The sequence below is a fragment of the Phocoena phocoena genome, chromosome 9 (assembly GCF_963924675.1).
Source record: "Phocoena phocoena chromosome 9, mPhoPho1.1, whole genome shotgun sequence".
In the NCBI taxonomy this organism is placed as follows: domain Eukaryota; kingdom Metazoa; phylum Chordata; class Mammalia; order Artiodactyla; family Phocoenidae; genus Phocoena; species Phocoena phocoena.
Window position 1 is genome coordinate 83,615,993 of NC_089227.1, and position 17,491 is coordinate 83,633,483.

At 40.5% G+C, this 17,491-nt stretch overlaps 1 protein-coding gene across 2 annotated transcripts in view; it reads right to left on the reverse strand.

Annotated features, from left to right (window-relative positions):
• Positions 1 to 17,491, reverse strand: part of UBE2H (ubiquitin conjugating enzyme E2 H) — a 95,472-nt gene that overhangs the window by 47,509 nt on the left and 30,472 nt on the right. The gene's annotated exons all lie outside the window — the stretch shown is intronic.

Here is a 17,491-nt window from a genome sequence, read left to right on the forward strand (position 1 = left end):
AACTATCAGCTGGTCAAACACCCAGTTTAAATCTGTAAACTTGGAATACAACTTTGAACTGCAGAGAAAAAATAAAGACTTGCAAAATTCTCAAGATGCAGGATACCCCAGAGACATCAAGTTGACAATGAAAATCAAACCAATGATCTAGAAAATCTGTTAAAAATTTTTTTAGAAGATAGGACATATTAAAAGAAAGAACGCTGTCATTCCAAAGGCAGACTACCTAATCACAGAAGGCTGGAGAAGAAAAACACATGAATCACAACCTTATAGATGACAATAGCACTTGAAAACTTCGAAGTCCCAGGCAACGTATAATTTCCCCAGAGATGAATTCCCCACAGTCAGGTGGCCATCTGCAAAATCCTAACGGAAATGTCTATTTAAAACACATTCTACCTCCCCTTCTGGGCTACTTCACCAAGCCATCCACAGTGCAGAGCAAAGTGCATCATGAAGCAGCTTCTCAGTAAGAAGCTAATACTGCTTTATGGAATATCTATGCAGTGTATTTGTAATCATGTTTCCAGTGTTCTTCTCTTCCCAGAAAATCCTTGAGAACTTTACTTCTTTTATTCATTTTAAATATAGCAGACCAGTTTTTACCCTAACACCTGACATGCAGACTACAATGCCACTCAATGAAAATAGAATTAAGCTAAGTGTTTGATAATCCCTATCCACAGATATTCTAATCAAGGCATATGTGAGTCTTTCACAGTAAGCAGTGACATTTTAAAGGAAATATTTTCTTTGGCAGTCTCCAAGTGAAATATAGTACATTACAAATGCAAGGTGATGTATGAAAATTAATAAATACCATGAAAATTAACAAATACCAAGCAGTGGTACCCATTTAGTAGATGAAGATTATGGAAGAGTAAAAAACAGTGGATCACAGAAATGAGAAGGAGATCTTAGATACATGGTCATACTCTTAAAAAAAAAAAAAAAAAAGAACAATCAACACACCTTGAAGTCATGGAACTACTGATGCAAAGACCCAGGTCTGCAACCCAGGCCATGGCTCTTCTTCCTTTCCTTCTCTGCACTGGCTAATTACGAGTTTGTGTCTCTAGAGACCAATGATTCCTCATCGTAATTTTATGACTTCAATAATCTCAAGGAAAATTTCTTAAAGCAAGCTCTTTAAAATTCAAATATAAATGCCTGTAAACCCAGAACAAAGGGGGAAAGATAACAATTGGCTTGCCCTTATAAATCACTGCTCTATAAGCCCTGGTCTCAGTGCCTCCTCACTCCCTAGTTCTTTCCCAGAACATGAATGACCAATGCCTGCCGTTCCCTTTACTACTCCATGTTCATTAGGCAGAGTAGATGTCAAATGTTAATAACAACCCTGATTTCATAAAAAGTATAAGGGGGAAGTGAGCAGCACAGACTCAGGCTTTTTTAAAGCAATACATGTCCAAAGGAATAAGTGGCAGGTTCAAGATCACTGTCAAGATTTTATACTGAAAAAAGCACAACTACAGATGAATACACTGGATAGGTTGCTAAATTAAAGCACAATCCACCATGTAGAGAACTCTGCATTCCACAACAAACAAATATGCTTTTATTCAATTGGGCCCAGTTTCTATTACCCATTTGGAAGACTTATGAGAGGTAACATAGCAAGTATCTGTTGGAAATTTAATAAAGGCTTGGCTAAACAGTATAAAAAAAGGATTAAAAAGTAATCTAAAGTGATACAGAAAATAGCAGTGTCTTCTTGACTGAAATTCTGCTTAAAAACTATATCCAAGGGTAGTTGGTAGGCAAATACTCTATCTGATATGTTCAAGTAGCCATTATAAGCTGCCTTCATTTATTACCTTTATAAATAATTAGGATAAAAAAATGGGATAAAAAATTACCAGAAACTTTAAATGTTGCTTAAAAAAAAAAAAGTCCATAAGGAAAATAAGCGAAAGAAATAAAATTTTAAAATAGAAAAAAAAAGTTTCTTTTAAAGAAACAGCCTACCCTAAGAAAAAGAACCCCAATGTGACTGAGTTAAGTAGAAAACCCTGGAAAGTCAAGAGATGTGGGGTGAAAGTGGACTGTAAACTAGGTGTGCAATGTGATACAACAAGGGAGGTTGCAGCTATTTTAAGCATCATACAAGTTAACAGGTGACAGAGCTGAGAAAGGAAGCTTTCTTTCTATGTTAGTAAACTTGCTAGCTCAAGACCAACAGAAATGATGAATACATACTAAGAAATGGGTTGTCAGGTACAATTAAGAGACATGGGAGTGATAAATATGTGATAAGCTAGCCTAATAATTTAAAGTAAACAGAAGTCTGAGGTTTAAATATACACACACAATAAAGTGAATAAAGGCTGTATTGTTATGAGTTATGGTTAAGAAGTTAAAAAATCAAGGTTCTCACTAGGAGTATTTCCTGAATAATTAAACAATGAGGGGAAAAAAACTGGTTATTTAGCAAAACAAGAGAATATAAACCTAGACATACACAACAGTGGGTATATATATAGTAAGAAAATTTGGCATTGAAAAGGTGACAAAACTATTAGGTTTCCCTCTCCCATGTCTGTACCACGGGGAGAAGTGGGATTGATAGGCTCAGGTGCCACTAAGTGAGACAAACAGTTTGCTGGCGGCACAGTCACAGGGCAAGAGTGCAGTTCTGAGAACGCCTTACAGTACAGCTAAATAACCTCATCTGGTGAAGCACTGAGTTCTAGGTTTTTAAAAAATTGTCTTTTAAAATGTGTGTGGGGCATAAAGCAGCCTCCCCATTCCCTTAACGCTCTAATCCCACTGCCCAGATATTACTATTGTCTATATTAATGTTTATATATACACACATTAACATCATCATGTACACCCAGACACACAGGTGTAAACTCTTCTGTAAACACCTTTCTTCAGGTTATATATGGAGGACCTCTTTATTAGCACACATAGATCTAAGCTCCCGTTAAAAAAAAATGCCTGTGCAATATCCATGTACCATAAGTTAAATAACTAAGCATCCATTAGTGAGCAGGTAGGTTGCTGTTACATGGTTACAATGAACATCTCAGTATGTGTATCTTGCTGTACTTTTTTTTTTTTTTTTTTTTGCGCGGTACGCGGGCCTCTCACTGTTGTGGCCTCTCCCGTTGCGGAGCACAGGCTCCGGACGCGCAGGCTCAGCGGCCATGGCTCACGGGCCCAGCCGCTCCACGGCATGTGGGATCCTCCCAGACCAGGGCATTGGCAGGCGGACTCTCTACCACTGCGCCACCAGGGAAGCCCCTTGCTGTACTTTTGATAGTGCCTAAATGTCTTTCAAAAAGGGTGCATACAGTCACTTTCTAACCACTGTCATATGAGCCAATCTGTTTTCCTCATACTCTCAACAATATTGGCATTAAAGCTTTTCCACTCTGCTGACCTTCCTTCTTGCCTCTCCAACACACCACCTGATTGTGAAGGTGGCCCTCCAAGATTCATGAACAAAAACACACTAGGATATGAAGCACCTTTCACTAACTATCTGAAAGACAAAGCTAGCCAATTAAATCTCACTTAACTCATCGAATAGGTTAACTCCAGAACCTGGACAGAAAAAGCTGAAAACAAGGAAAGTTTAGTCTGACATGGCATCACTCAATTAAATGACAGGAGTAGTATCTTACCTACTTCTCTAAATGCTTAAATCTTTTATACGTCTAAACTTATGCCCCAACTAGGATGTGAAGTTAATTTCTTATTTCTTGGGTGAATCTGATATTTTAAATAGTTCTCTTTAGACCAAACTACTTTTGCTGTTACAGCATACAAAATAATGAATTCTCACAAAAGAGTTAGATTTGAATACTTCAACAACAGATATTTAACATTTAAAGAAATACATTAGTCTCCAACTTACTAAAAGCCACACAGTTTACCCCTGACTATTTAAAACAAATGAGAGATCTTGTAGTAATGACCATGTAAATATTATTCACTGCCGAGCCATACAGTACTATAAGATTTTTTCTTTTCAGTATTTTTTCTCAAGGAAATAATCACTGCCTTAAATAACTAAGCAAACAAGAAACCAATGTATCTATCATTATTTGTCCCTCAACTCTGACAGAACTGTCTCTTGATGTTTAAACCCATCAAGATGAATATCTGTATTTGAATGTTTCCCCTCGTAAATTTACCTGCCTCACTCTTTGGCTTGATCAGGTACCGTGCATTCCCCAAGCTGACACTGGCTGGACAGCCAAGGAAGGTGACTCATGAACATCCCAGCTGACAGAAGGAAGCCAGACAGGGATCAATACCTGACCACACTCTGCCCAAGAGTAATTAAGAATTTTTCTGCTAAAACCACTAACATCACTTTAAAAGAAACAGAATATCCAACATCAGCATTATTTACAGAGTAAAATCCAGGACTGCAGGGGCACATGCTGGAGACTGACAGGACGGCAAAGAAGTCCTACCTACCTCTGCCACTCAGTTTTACCAGATCACCCAGTTGCAGAGTACCACTTCCCCAAAGGAAGACGGCTCTTTCCCAGGAACAGAGATCTCACAGTAAGTCTGGAATTCTAGTGGTTAGAGAGTGGGCTCATTAGGTTGAATCTCAAGATGCCATATGGGTCTTGGGCAGACCATTTAACCTCTCTGTGCCTTGGTTTTCCTCAATGTATAAAGGGAGTAATAGTAAATACATCATAGATTAAGGAAAGGCTCAGTATTTGCTATTATCATTAATACTTCCAAAACAATAACCTCAGATTTAACAAGGTACATCTATTAGTCTAATCTACCTTAGTTACTAACCTACAAAGCTGAAATTACAGCTCTTCAATTTTGAGAAGAGTTAAGTACACAATGACTTTTTACCTTTAATATGCCTAGGTCCTTAATATATTGACGTTAGCAATTGCCAATGAGGGGATTATTAACCTATAATTTGTTCCAAAGATAGCATTCAGCCCAACTTCTATGCTGGTGCAGCCCCTTCCCAATTTTAAAAATTGCTACTTCCCCTTTAGTCACCAATATTAACAACAGCTACCCTTTCAGCAGTTACAATGCACTGAACACCATTCTAAGCCTTCTGTACTAACTTATAACCCTTACAACAGCCCAGGGAGACATGCTATTATTACAAAGACAGGCTAAGTAACCTGCTCAGGCTCACACAGCCAGTAAGTTGTAGAGCTAGGGATGAAACCCAGGCAGGCTAGTTCAAGTCTGTGCTTTTAGCCATCCAGCACTGTCTACAGAGACCAGAGCTTTTGGAGAGGGGTGTAGCATGCTCAGACTTGTCTTGATTTAGGAAGACTAACTCCAGAGAGACTGCGGAACAGTCTGGGAGACCATGATGGGAGGAAGGCCAGCTGGGACCTGATGAGCAAGAACAGGTAAGAGCTGACAGGGAGCAGGGGGCTGGAGAGGAAGCCACATTTCAACAAGATTCTGAGAACTGAAAGAACTTCATGACTAATTATACGTGAGGGGAGAGAGGACTCAAGAGTATCTGTTGAGGTAGATGACACTGTTCTAACAAAAATAAAAGGGAAGGCAGGAAGAGGAGCAGATTGGGGGTGGGGTAAGAGCAATATGGGACATTTAAGTGTAAGGTGATGAGACACCAAATAATTGTCCAATAGACAATATGAAGTAATATTTCCCCATTTTTAATCTAGCCCTACACTTCTTTAAAAAGGGGATACAGCACATTAAACATTCTAAGTAAATGCTGAACTCATGAATAAAATACAACTTCAGATTCTCACTAGTCTAAGAAATTATTAAATAACCAACTTACAGGTCCCTCAATAAAACTCTTGTTCCACTGGTGAGAGACTTAGGGAAGTTCTCTGGATGGTGGAAGGCTTTGGAATAGAGCAAACCTGGGTTTCAGGCCCAGCTCCACCACTTTCCAGGTAAGTAGCCTAGGGTCTAACTACTCAAACTTGTTAGAAATGCAGAAACTGGGTCCCATTCCAGACTAACTGAACTGGTATCTGCACTTTTAAAATATTTGCCATTAATTTGTGTGCACATAAAAGTTTGAGAAGCACCAGCCTAGAGCAAGTGAATGTTCTCTAAGGCTTGCTTTTCCCGCCTGTACAAAAGTGGAGATAATCATATTTATGCACAGGGTAGTTGAAGATTCATAGGTGCCAAATACTTACCAAGCCTCTACCAAGAGATGTTAGCGTCATACATATATTACTTCATTTAATCCTCTCAATGCCTATCATGCAGGTACTTCTTCCACTATAAAGATGAAGGTATGTCCAGTCTGTGACGCCTTCCAACGTAAGATTGTTGGTGAGTGGTAGAGCTGCTACTCATTGTCTATCTACTCAGGATTCTGCTCCCCATTAAGCCCAATAATGCTTAAGCAATCTGGGCAGAGAAAGGCACAAAATGGATGAGAAGGGAAGGAAAGTAGTCTTGCACCTACCAAAAATCCAAACAATAGTTTTTAAAAATATATAGTTTTTAAAAATATAGATTTATTTGTTTATGGCTGCACTGGGTCTTTGTTGCTGTGTGTGGGCTTTCTCAGGCTGCGGCGAGCCGGGGCTACTCTTCGTCACGGTGCACGGGCTTCTCATTGTGGTGGCTTCTCTTGTTGCAGAGCATGGGCTCTAGACATGCGGGTTTCAGTAGTTGTGGCACGTGGGCTCAGTAGTTGTGGCACGTGGGCTCAAGAGCGCAGGCTCAGCAGTTGTGACGCACGGGCTTAGTTCTTCCGTGGCATGTGGGATCTTCCCGGACCAGGGCTCAAACCCATATCCCCTGCATTGGCAGGCAGATTCTTAACCACTGCGCCACCAGGGAAGCCCCAAAATATAGTTTTTTAAATAGTATTTTAAAGTGACCTCAATCATTATAATTCAAAATTCATGAGTACAAAACAAAATGTACTCATACAAGTTTAAATCAGCTATGCTTATCCTGAATTGGTTTTCAGATGAGGATATCATATTAAATTAATAATATTTATCTCAAGAGTTGTGCTGAAATAGCAGATCAACCAGCAGAAAATAATGATAGTAAGACTAAGTGAAAATGCTCAGTATGATATAGAAGGCTGATCTGGCTGCACTATAGGTTCCCTAGGGATAGAAAGTTAGGCATTAAAAGGAACTTCCTATGAGTGTTTGGCCAATTGTAGGCTATGTTTCACAGAAGACTGAAATTCTCAGTTCTCTTTCAATCATTATTTGTGAAAATTCACTTTCCAGAAAGGAATATGCAAAAAGAAAACTTAGAATCACAAGTTCTAACAAATAACCAAGTTCTAGATCCAAACAAATCTTGACCTATGTGAATCACTGTATCAACAGTTGTCTTATTCCACTCATCCGAGCCCATAATATGACCGACACAGTACATTCATGGCCCATTCTTCCTCTGTTTCTAGCTACACTGGTCTTTCATTTCCTGAAACACAAGCTCTTGCCCTCCTCAGGGCCTTTGCAATGGCTACTTCTGGCTAGCCCTGACTTCTCTACTTCTACAAATAGCTTGCTTCTTCTTATCCTTTATGGTGTGTCTTAAATGCCACTTCCTCAGCAATCTTTCTTATCACCTGAAGTACATACCCCAACAGACCCCCAACTAGTCTCTACTTCAGCCCACTGTCTGTTTCCTTGTATGTCTTACCACAGTACTATTTTGTCTGTTTACATCCTCCCTCACCTCCAGAAAATCTAAGTTCCAAGATGGCAGGGAACCTTATCTGACTTATTCTTTGTCTGGCTTATGGTCGGTGCTCAACAAACACTGGTTAAAGTGAATTATGTAAATGGGTGCCAGGCACCACGCTAGACAGTGGGATCGGCCCTCGGACAGCTCAAGTTCTTATGGGGAAACAGACAGGCAACCAACTACCAAACGGTGAAATAAATGAGTGTTATGATAAGGGCTACCCAGAGGTGCTAAGGAGGTATACAGAGGATGCTCCAAACCCAGGAGGGTGGGGAAGGGAGAGGGTGTTTTCAGGAGGTAACGTTGCCAGCTGAACCCAAGGGGAGATTAGCCTTTTGCTCTCAGCAGCTACAATGAAGTTTTTCTCCAAACACAAGAAATAAGAAGGCCCTCAAACTTCAACTGAAGATCAACACATAATGACTAGTAAGAGAGGGGTGCAAGCCATCTAAAAGAGAAAGCCTGGTTTGCCACAAAACAAGATTCAAGCAGAGCCAGAAAGAATGTATTCATACATGTAAAGAAACAAGGTATTCAACAGCAATGGTCTCCCCTGCAAGCACTGAAGAAGAATTAAAAAAGAGAAAGGCTGGCAGGGGCCAGTGAAGCAACTAGGCAGGAGAGGAGGAGCCTTTGCTCATAGATGAGTTTTTTTGGTCACAAGGGATCTCCCTGTTATGAGACGGTGGTATCATCTGATCGTGACAAGCCATTAAACATTTGATTTAGCTTTTGTTCTGATTCCTTCTCAGATAACCTTCTCTAATTATGGTATGGGCTCCTGGCTATGTCTAGGAGAGAACACACTGAAAATTATATACTAGCTTTCCAATTTCAGACTCATGAGCTTGGTTAATCTGAAGCCAGGGAAGTGGATCTGCTCTTAGTTCACCAATTAAAGACTTGGGGGGTGGGGAAGTCACCCTCCCAACAAAGTATGAGGTTAGCCTGACTTCAAACAGAGTTAAGGAAAAGGATTTAAGGGAAATGTTTGAGGTGAATCTGACTGATACGGAAGGTGAGGGAAGAGGGACATGCCAAGGATGATTCCAAGGTTTTAGGCTTCAGTTATTTGGGGATGGTGATACCATTCAGCAAGAGAGCATCAGCAGTAAGAGAGGGCATTAGACTTGTAGAAGATGTCCCATTTAGGACATGTTGAATCTGTGGTCTCTGAAGGCCAGGTAATTGGAGATATCCAGTAGGCATCTGCCTATCCAAGACTGGAACTCAAGAGATATGAAATTTTTAAAATTTGGAGACACTTGTATTTGGGCACTAATAGATGAAATCACCCAAGAAAGGCATGGCAGCTACCAAAAGATGAGGAACCTGAGTAAATCCATTATTTAAAGGATGGAAGAAAAGAAACCGGCAAGGTAGGCTGTGAAATAGAGAAAGGCACCTATAATTGTCCTAAATATTTGTTAGGTTATCTTTCAATGTCAGATTTCTACAAAGCACATCTGCACAGAGAAAGTAAAAGAAAAAGAAAAACAATCTTATAGTAAAGTTACTGAAAAAGACACAAAAGTTCTTTCAGAATACCATAATATGGCTTCCTGGAACAGGAAGGAAATCAATGAGATACACCCTACTGACTTCTTACTAGGACTCCAAAAAGTGAAATAAAGCTGGTTGAAAGGAACAAAGAATTTTCTTTTGGGATCTACTTTAAATGTTTAAATCTTGCCAAAAGTTCAAAGTCCATGATGCTAACCACCTTTGGATGAATGTTCAAGGCAGATATAAAAGCTCCATTGTGCATTTTAATGACTAACACTGGTTTTGAGAGACTTTACTGGCCATTTATAAATTTATCCTCTGTGACAAACCAAACTTTCATCCCCTAAGAGATCTATGATATAGCACAGTACTCTTCTCCCCAACAGTGTCACTGAGTTGGTAGCTGATTTGGAAGAGCCACTGAAAAGGTTACTGTCATCAAGAACCATTTATTGGGCTTCCCTGGTGGCACAGTGGTTAAGAATCCACCCTGCCAAAGCAGGGAACACAGGTTCGAGCCCTGGTCTGGGAAGATCCCACACGCCGCGGAGCAACTAAGCCCGTGCACCACAACCACTGGGCCTGCGCTCTAGAGCCCGCGTGCCACAACAATTGAAGCCGGCGCGCCTAGAGCGCATGCTCTGCAACAAAGAGAAGCCACCACAATGAGAAGCCTGCACACCACAACACAGCCACAACTAGAGAAAGCCTGCGTGCAGTAACGAAGACCCAACACAGCCAAAAATAAATAAATTAAAAAAAGAACCGCTTATTAAGTCTTTTTTTTTTTAAACAAAGCCACGTGCTAAAAATTGAGCTATACGACATTTTCTACCAAAGTTTACAACTTTGCTAGGGAAGACCAAATTACTCCATAAAAAACCTGGAACTTCAATATAAGTTGCAAAGTTAAGTGCCGAACAGTGGTACAATAGGTCAGATGAGGGAGTAATCACTAAAAACTTGATTGTATAAGAAGAAAATGGGATGTGAGCCAGATCTGCGGAAAGGCAAGACAGTCAAGAGAAGAAGCAATGTGAGGTTACAGTAGTGTTGCAAGCAGGGTACAGATACGAGCAGAGGGACAGATACAGGAACTGTGTCAGAAACCAGCTGAACAGTTTTTGTTTTGTTTTGTTTTTTAATAAGAGATTCACATAGCCAAGCCGTAGCAAACAAGGCCAGAGAAGCCAACAAGAGGCAAGACGGTTGAGCGCCAGGCTACGGAATTCTGCACTTTATCGTATGAACAGTATATGGCACAGGTGAGCGGTGGATGCAAAGCAAGATCTGGGGAAATCCATCTGGCGACTGCACGCAGAAGAGGCAATAGGTGTCAAGACTGTGGCAGGGCACACATTCGTCAAAACTCATCAAGCTGTACATCTGAAACTGCTACATTTTGTTGTGCGTAAGTTATACATCCATAAGGCTAGTTTTTAGAAAATAAAGGACAAAAGTACAGTCAGGAATGAGACAAGTATTAAAAGTACAGGCTGTAAGATTTTAAACATTTAGTGGCTGAGGTGAATTCAGCAGTGCGCTGAAGCCAACTGATTATATGCATCTCTTCCCAACTTCAAGTTCAGTGACCTCACCATCTGTAGTCTGAAATCAGGCATGGTGGAGTATTTATACCTCAAAAATCAGTAAATGCTACAAATCAGGGCTTTATCCCCCCATAGGTGGTTGTTCAGCATTCACCAGCACACCACTGTGTCATTTCTACACAAGGTCTCGTATGAATATGGCACTAAATGAAGTGACAACATTTTCTTCTAATTCAAAATAATGACATAGTTCTGAAGCACCAATTCTTAATCTTAACCATCGACAGATGGTTACTAAAAAAGTATAAGATTTAAGAGCCTAACATTTACTTCGTTTCAAGAACTAAAGCATGCCTATGAATAAGAAACCTTTGTCTGCATCTCTCAATCAAGGTTTTCTAGCTATTATGCGGTTCCCCTGGGACTAACATCAATTGATGATAATAATACACAAAAAAATTCCAGCATCCACTCCATTATAGTAAAGGCTAATTGCATGGGCCTATTATTGGAATATGCTTTCCTAGTTCAAACTAGCTGCATTTCAATAGAGTAAAGAGGGTTTTCTGGAGAAACCCTACTGTGAAAAGATGAACTTTGTCTTAACAACTTTAGTTTCAAAAACTATTCACTTATAGATGCCTATTTCACATCTCTGAAGCAAAATGGCTCATTTGTTATGTAGATTACTAAGCAGTCACTTAAGAATAAAGAGCTTTCTTCTTTAGAGGCTCCAGCTAACTATCTGCATAAACTCAATCTCAAAACCAGTAAAGTGTACTCTAAATATGACAGCAAATAATTGTTTGAACCTTTCTGATTTGACTGCAGAGAAATACAAATGTGCACCTCCTCCCCATTTTCCAACCCACCTTCCAGAGGGGCCAACTTGGAGTTCCTCCCAAGAAATGCTGCCTTTATAGAACTTCTAGGTCACTATCTGCAAAGCTAAGAAATCGGGGTACTAAAGGAGGGGGGGGTACAGCAAAGGGTACAAGATGATGTTAACTTCACCACAGCAGGTAAGCCCTTAGCTAACAGACTTAAGTTTTGTTTCAAAATTTCTTAAAACTCAGAATGTAATTTCTCACAAATAAAAGCCAATTTAACTCATATCTGAAGTACACTATTTTATTTGGATTGTTAATCCTCATCTATATCAATATTTCTATTAGAAAGTACCAATGCATCCAGAGTTGTACACTGAGATGCTAACATCATCATCATTTGAACTTCGCTGCATCTAGAGCCCCTCTCTCAGAAGAAGGGAAATAAGACATTAGAAGAATCATCATGAAGAACTCTGAAATGGAAGGAGCAGGGAGAAAATGTCAGTGGGAGAAATGACTGGAAATGCAAAGAAGAAATATACATGTAGAAGAATCAACAGGACATGAACATCCGCTGCCCCTACTGCTAACTGGGTGGGGATAGTGGGCAGTAGGTATTCATCAGACATGCATACATTCTTTGAAGCACCACTGCTCTAGGGAGTGAGCTGGCAGGCCATGAAGAACATGTAAGGGGACAGTTCTAAGCTCCAGGCCTGTCCACTGTGCATTCTTTGTACCACAGACCCTAGCCCAAGGATCTTTTCCTTTTGCCACTTTCCTTAGGCTTCTTAATTCTCCTGGAAGAGCAGAAATAAGAACCCCCCCCAAAAGGAAAGAAAAATGTACATGTGTCCCCACCTCTTTATTAATGAATATTTACCACTCTTCAAAATGTCCAAACCCAGATGTACAAGAAGCTAGGGGCAAAGGCATAAAAGATTCAGGATCTATCCTCCAAGGGGCAGCTTGAAAGAGGTGGGAGTTGGAGCCACAAGCACAGCTGATAATAAAGTGGTAATGGCTCATCTGAGGGGAAAATAAAGGGTGCTATTAAAATAGGTAGAAGGCAGGAAAAGCATCTAAGGCAAATATGGAGATGGGGTGTTTCACCTTCAGCCTAAGGTGAAAACTAAAGAATAAACCAAAGCTAGCCAGAAGAAGAGAAAGGAACTATGTAGAACAGTTAGGAACTGTCCTCTGAGAAGGCTGGCGTACTGCAGGGTGGGTGCAGCACCACATCTCAGACTGTCAAGTAAGGAAGCAATACCTCTCTATTGAACTGACTTTTATACTAAGGTTAGGCTTTAAACCACAGAGACTAAAGAACAACTGAGGGGTTTTAAGCAGGAAGTGGCATGATCAAATGTACTAAAAACAGGATCACTCTAGCAGCAAAATGAGAGGCAGACTGGAAGGAGACAGAGGCTAGACATAGGGAGCTCTGAAGTTGTGAGATGATTTGCAACAGTCCACGTATATGATGAGTGCCTGAATAAAGAAGTGGTGGTAGGGATGTAGAGAAGGGGAGAGAGTAGAGATTTCAAGGGGGCAGAATAAAGAGGATGAGGGAGGAGTTAAGGGAATATCTATGTTTCCCACTTGGGTAACAGATGAGTGAACACATAAAAAGACTACAGTCTGATTTTGAAGGCTACAGTACTAAAATCAGTATCAGACATGTTAAGGGGCTTGTTGGGATATTCTTGGAGAGAAGTTGGAAGGCAGGCAGCTATACTAATTTAGAGATTGGGAAACAATTCAACTGAAGATGTGTACATATGAATCATTTTATGGTAAAGGAAGTGTTATGTGAAAAGAAGAATGAGGATAAAGCCCATGGGAAAACCAACCTTTAATAAATCTACATTAGCCTACAGAGAGAGATGTAGGACCAAGGTAGGGCTTTACAATGATATAGAACTGAATATGTTTCTTTAGTGCAGGGGTGCACAAACTATGGCCCATCGTCTGTTATTATAAATACAATTTTATTGTACCATGCCAAGCCCGTCCATTTGTGAATTGTTGATGGTGGCTTCTGTGCTGCAATAGCAGAGTTGGGCAGAGCTGCAAAAAAGACTGTGTGGCCCACAAAGCCTAAAATATTTACTTTTTGGTCCTTGGACAAAAGTCCATCCCTACTTCCTACCTCAGTTTCTCCACTTGAAAAACAAAAAGTCCATTTTATTTATATTTAAATGCAACAAAAACTTAAAAGGCTCATGAAAGTTGTTAGTATCAAAGCCTTTCATCAACCAATGTATTTCCAATGAAAATCAAGGTTTTAAAGTATACAAAAATTTACAACATATAATTTGAGAACACTGTAGTATTTAAATTACGAGGCAATTTACTGATTTACATGACTACAAAATAAAGGGAATCCCAAACTTTACCTTATACCCAATTCAGAATGTTACACCACAGTCTACTCCAGAAAGTATTCACCACTACAAAAACCTTTGGTAACAGAAGAGATGGCCCATGAAGGAGAATAAATCATCACCATCTCCGTCACCGCTGCCATCATTTCCAGAACACCTTCCATGTCCAGATACTATGCTGAGCACCTAATGCTTTGTCTCATTCTAGCCCTACAATTACAGTACTCATCCATTTTACAGATGAGGAAACTCAGCCTTAGAAAGGTTAAGGCTTATCTCAGGTCACCTAGTAGAGAGTGGGTGGGAGAACCAGTAACTAGTGCAGTCACAATCAGAACCAGGTCTGACCTCAGAGGCTCCACACTTATCCTCAACCCCATACTTTATAGTTTGTTACCTACACCAAGGGAGATAACATCTGTAAAGGGACAAACGGAACCTGGAAACAACTAGGAACACATATCTGCTTCTCTTACTCCCTTGGAACTCAAAGCAGGTCTTAGAACCCAGGTTGGTATCACAGCGTAAAGAAGGTGAAGCATATCGATTGTCCCAAGGGGCTCTGGCCTTGGAACCATAACCAGATACAACACTTGTTGCCAGCAGACAATGTATTCTGAGTTCCAAACCACCACCTCACAAATGAACTTTTTAAACAACTCCCTCTCTAAACTGAGGGCAGCCAACACAAGAAATAAAAAGATCTTAGTAAATCAGATATTACAGTAATGTACTCTAAGAGGTAATACAATACACTTAGTGGAAAGAACACGGGTGTTCACTTCAAACCGACCCAGGTTTGAATTCTGGTTTCAACACCAGCCTTATGACAGTAAATTGCGTATCTTCTCTGAGTCCACTCCCTCCGGGAAATAAGACCACCCCCTCCTTGCCACGTGGTCTGGGGAAATACCAGTACTACAGTGTGAGCTTAGTGGCTCAGAGTCAGAGAGCCTGAGTTTATCACCCAGCTCTGCAACTTAGTTGGCATGAGACTGGAGCCTAAACCTCAGGTTTCTCATCTGTGAAACAGGAAAAATGACAATAGGATCTACTTATTGGGGTTTTTTGAGGATTAAGCAAGATATCCAAAGTGCCAAAAGCACAAGGCCTGGCACACAGTAAACACTCAAAAAACCTTTTTATCAGTTTAAGTTACAGACCAAATGACAAGTCAGCTTCCAACCCTCCTAGAACAGATCTTTAAGGGAAGCAACATCTTTCCCTGAGGATATGAAATTAACTTTTACAGCTTTACAGGAGTAGTAGTAGAAAAACATTCCCTCCACCCGGAAAAAAAAAAATGGTGGCTTGGCTCCATTTTGTTAAATGTCGGGAAGTTTTCTTCATCTCTTGCCTCAAACCTTAAAATAAATATTAAATAATACTATTGGTGCTTTCAGGCAGGCAACGCCCTTAACCTTTAAACAGAACAAGACTCTTTCCCCCCACATATGGTTTTCAGAAAGCCAGGAAGAAACACTGGAAAGGCATCTGTTTAGAAGCAGAACTTTAACTCTTTGTAAAACAGCCTGCCTGAACCTGTGGCCAAAGCAGAAGCAAACAGGCTAAGTGGCCCACGACCCAAGTCTGCCTGTCTTTCAAAAGAACTCCCCCTGCCCCCAACACGCAGTCACCTTTAAGTCCCACCCCCAACTCAAAAGCCATAATAGTACTGAGTTCCACAGATTTTTCTTTCAATCATTAGCTCAAGATACAGAAATAGATCACAGGCAATGCAAAGACATTCTATAATAAAAAAAATTCCTTGTCCTTTACAAGCCTTGTAAGTCCATCCAACTAAAATGTGTCTTTCACACCAAGTTCAATTATTAATGACAAGAAATCCATAAAACACTGACTCTCAGAAAGCTTTCTCAAATGCACTTTACATTTTCAAATGGCTTATATTCCTGCACCTGTTCATTTTTCTTCAAATGACTTTAGCGATTCTTTTATAGGCAGATAATCACATTTATTTAGTCCAGAACTCTCATACTCTAAACACAAAGTTTCGATGGGCACTATAGCTGGCTTAACATAGAAATCCTCTGCCATTAAATATATCCAGTTCCAAAGGGATCTAAAAAAAACAGGAAAACAGTCTTCAGATATGACACTGGCTTTATCTACTACAGAAATCAACATGCTCAGCTTGGGCTTCCCTGGTGGCGCAGTGGTTGAGAATCCACCTGCCAATGCAGGGGACACGGGTTCGAGCCCTGGTCCGGGAAGATCCCATATGCTGCAGAGCAACTAAGCCCACGCGCCACAACTACTGAGCCTCTGCTCTAGAGCTCGCAAGCCACAACTACTGAGCCTGCATGCCACAACTACTGAGCCTGCATGCCACAACTACTGAAGCCCGCGTGCCTAGAGCCTGCGCACCACAACAAGAGAAGCCACTGCAACGAGAAGCCCGCGCACCACAACGAAGAGCAGCCCCCGCTCACCGCAACTAGAGAAAGCCCGCGTGCAACAATGAAGACCAAATGCAGCCATAAATAAATAAACAAATTTATTAAAAAAAGAAAATGCTCAGCTTATACAGACCTCAACAGATTTGGTTTAAATTTCTCAGCCATCTGCTATAGAATATGCACAGTGATCAATGTCCTGGGCTTTCCTCTCATTTTTTCAAAACCATTTATCTATGTTCAGCTTCTAACAGAATTTTTTAAAAAGGGAAATCCTCACCAAAAATCAAACCCAGGAACAGAGCCATCCTCTCCAGCACTATGCAAAAGTCTAGTTCAGATTATAAACTTCACTTTTGTTTTGAAAGCTAAGGAGAAGTAGCTTTTCTGTTTTAGATTTCATTCCTGGGGAAATGGAAATAGATGCAAGTCTTCAAGGTTATACAGTACACACAGAGAACATCCTATCCACTTGCCTAACATACTCCTAGCATGCTCACAGTTAATGGCCAAACCACCTGCAAAAGTCTCATTTGCTCAGTCTCACATGTTGCCCACGAATTCAAGATTATGCTGTTTCATTTTGTTTATTTTAGAACAGTCACCTTGTATCCAAATGACCCAGCCTACTTCTGCTGCCAAGATGTTAACATGTATTACATTTGCTAAAGGCGGTAAGTAAATACAACAGACCTAGCTCCTACCTCGAGGACAGACCCTCATATCCCTACTCCTTCCCCACCTGTAACTGTGTGTGTATGTGTGTTGGAGGCTGGGTGGGTGATTAAGAGATGATGAGGCTGAGAGAATCAACACTGCGGGAGGTTCTGAGAGGAAAGGACACAGGCAGGATGACTGGGCAACACAAACTTCTAGTTCTTTTAATCCCAGGCATGGTCCTCTCCATTAGAGCTCTCCCTGGATTAAGTCCTATACTAATAAAAAGCCCATTTAGAGATCTCATGGAGGGAACTGGGTATTTTTAGGGTATCAAGCAGCTAGGAAAGACAACTAAGACTTTGAACTGTAAGGCTTAGAAAAGTTCGTTTAAGAATCTACTTGCAAATGATTTTCCTAAATTAAAAATAATATCTATGCAGTACTCAGTGTTG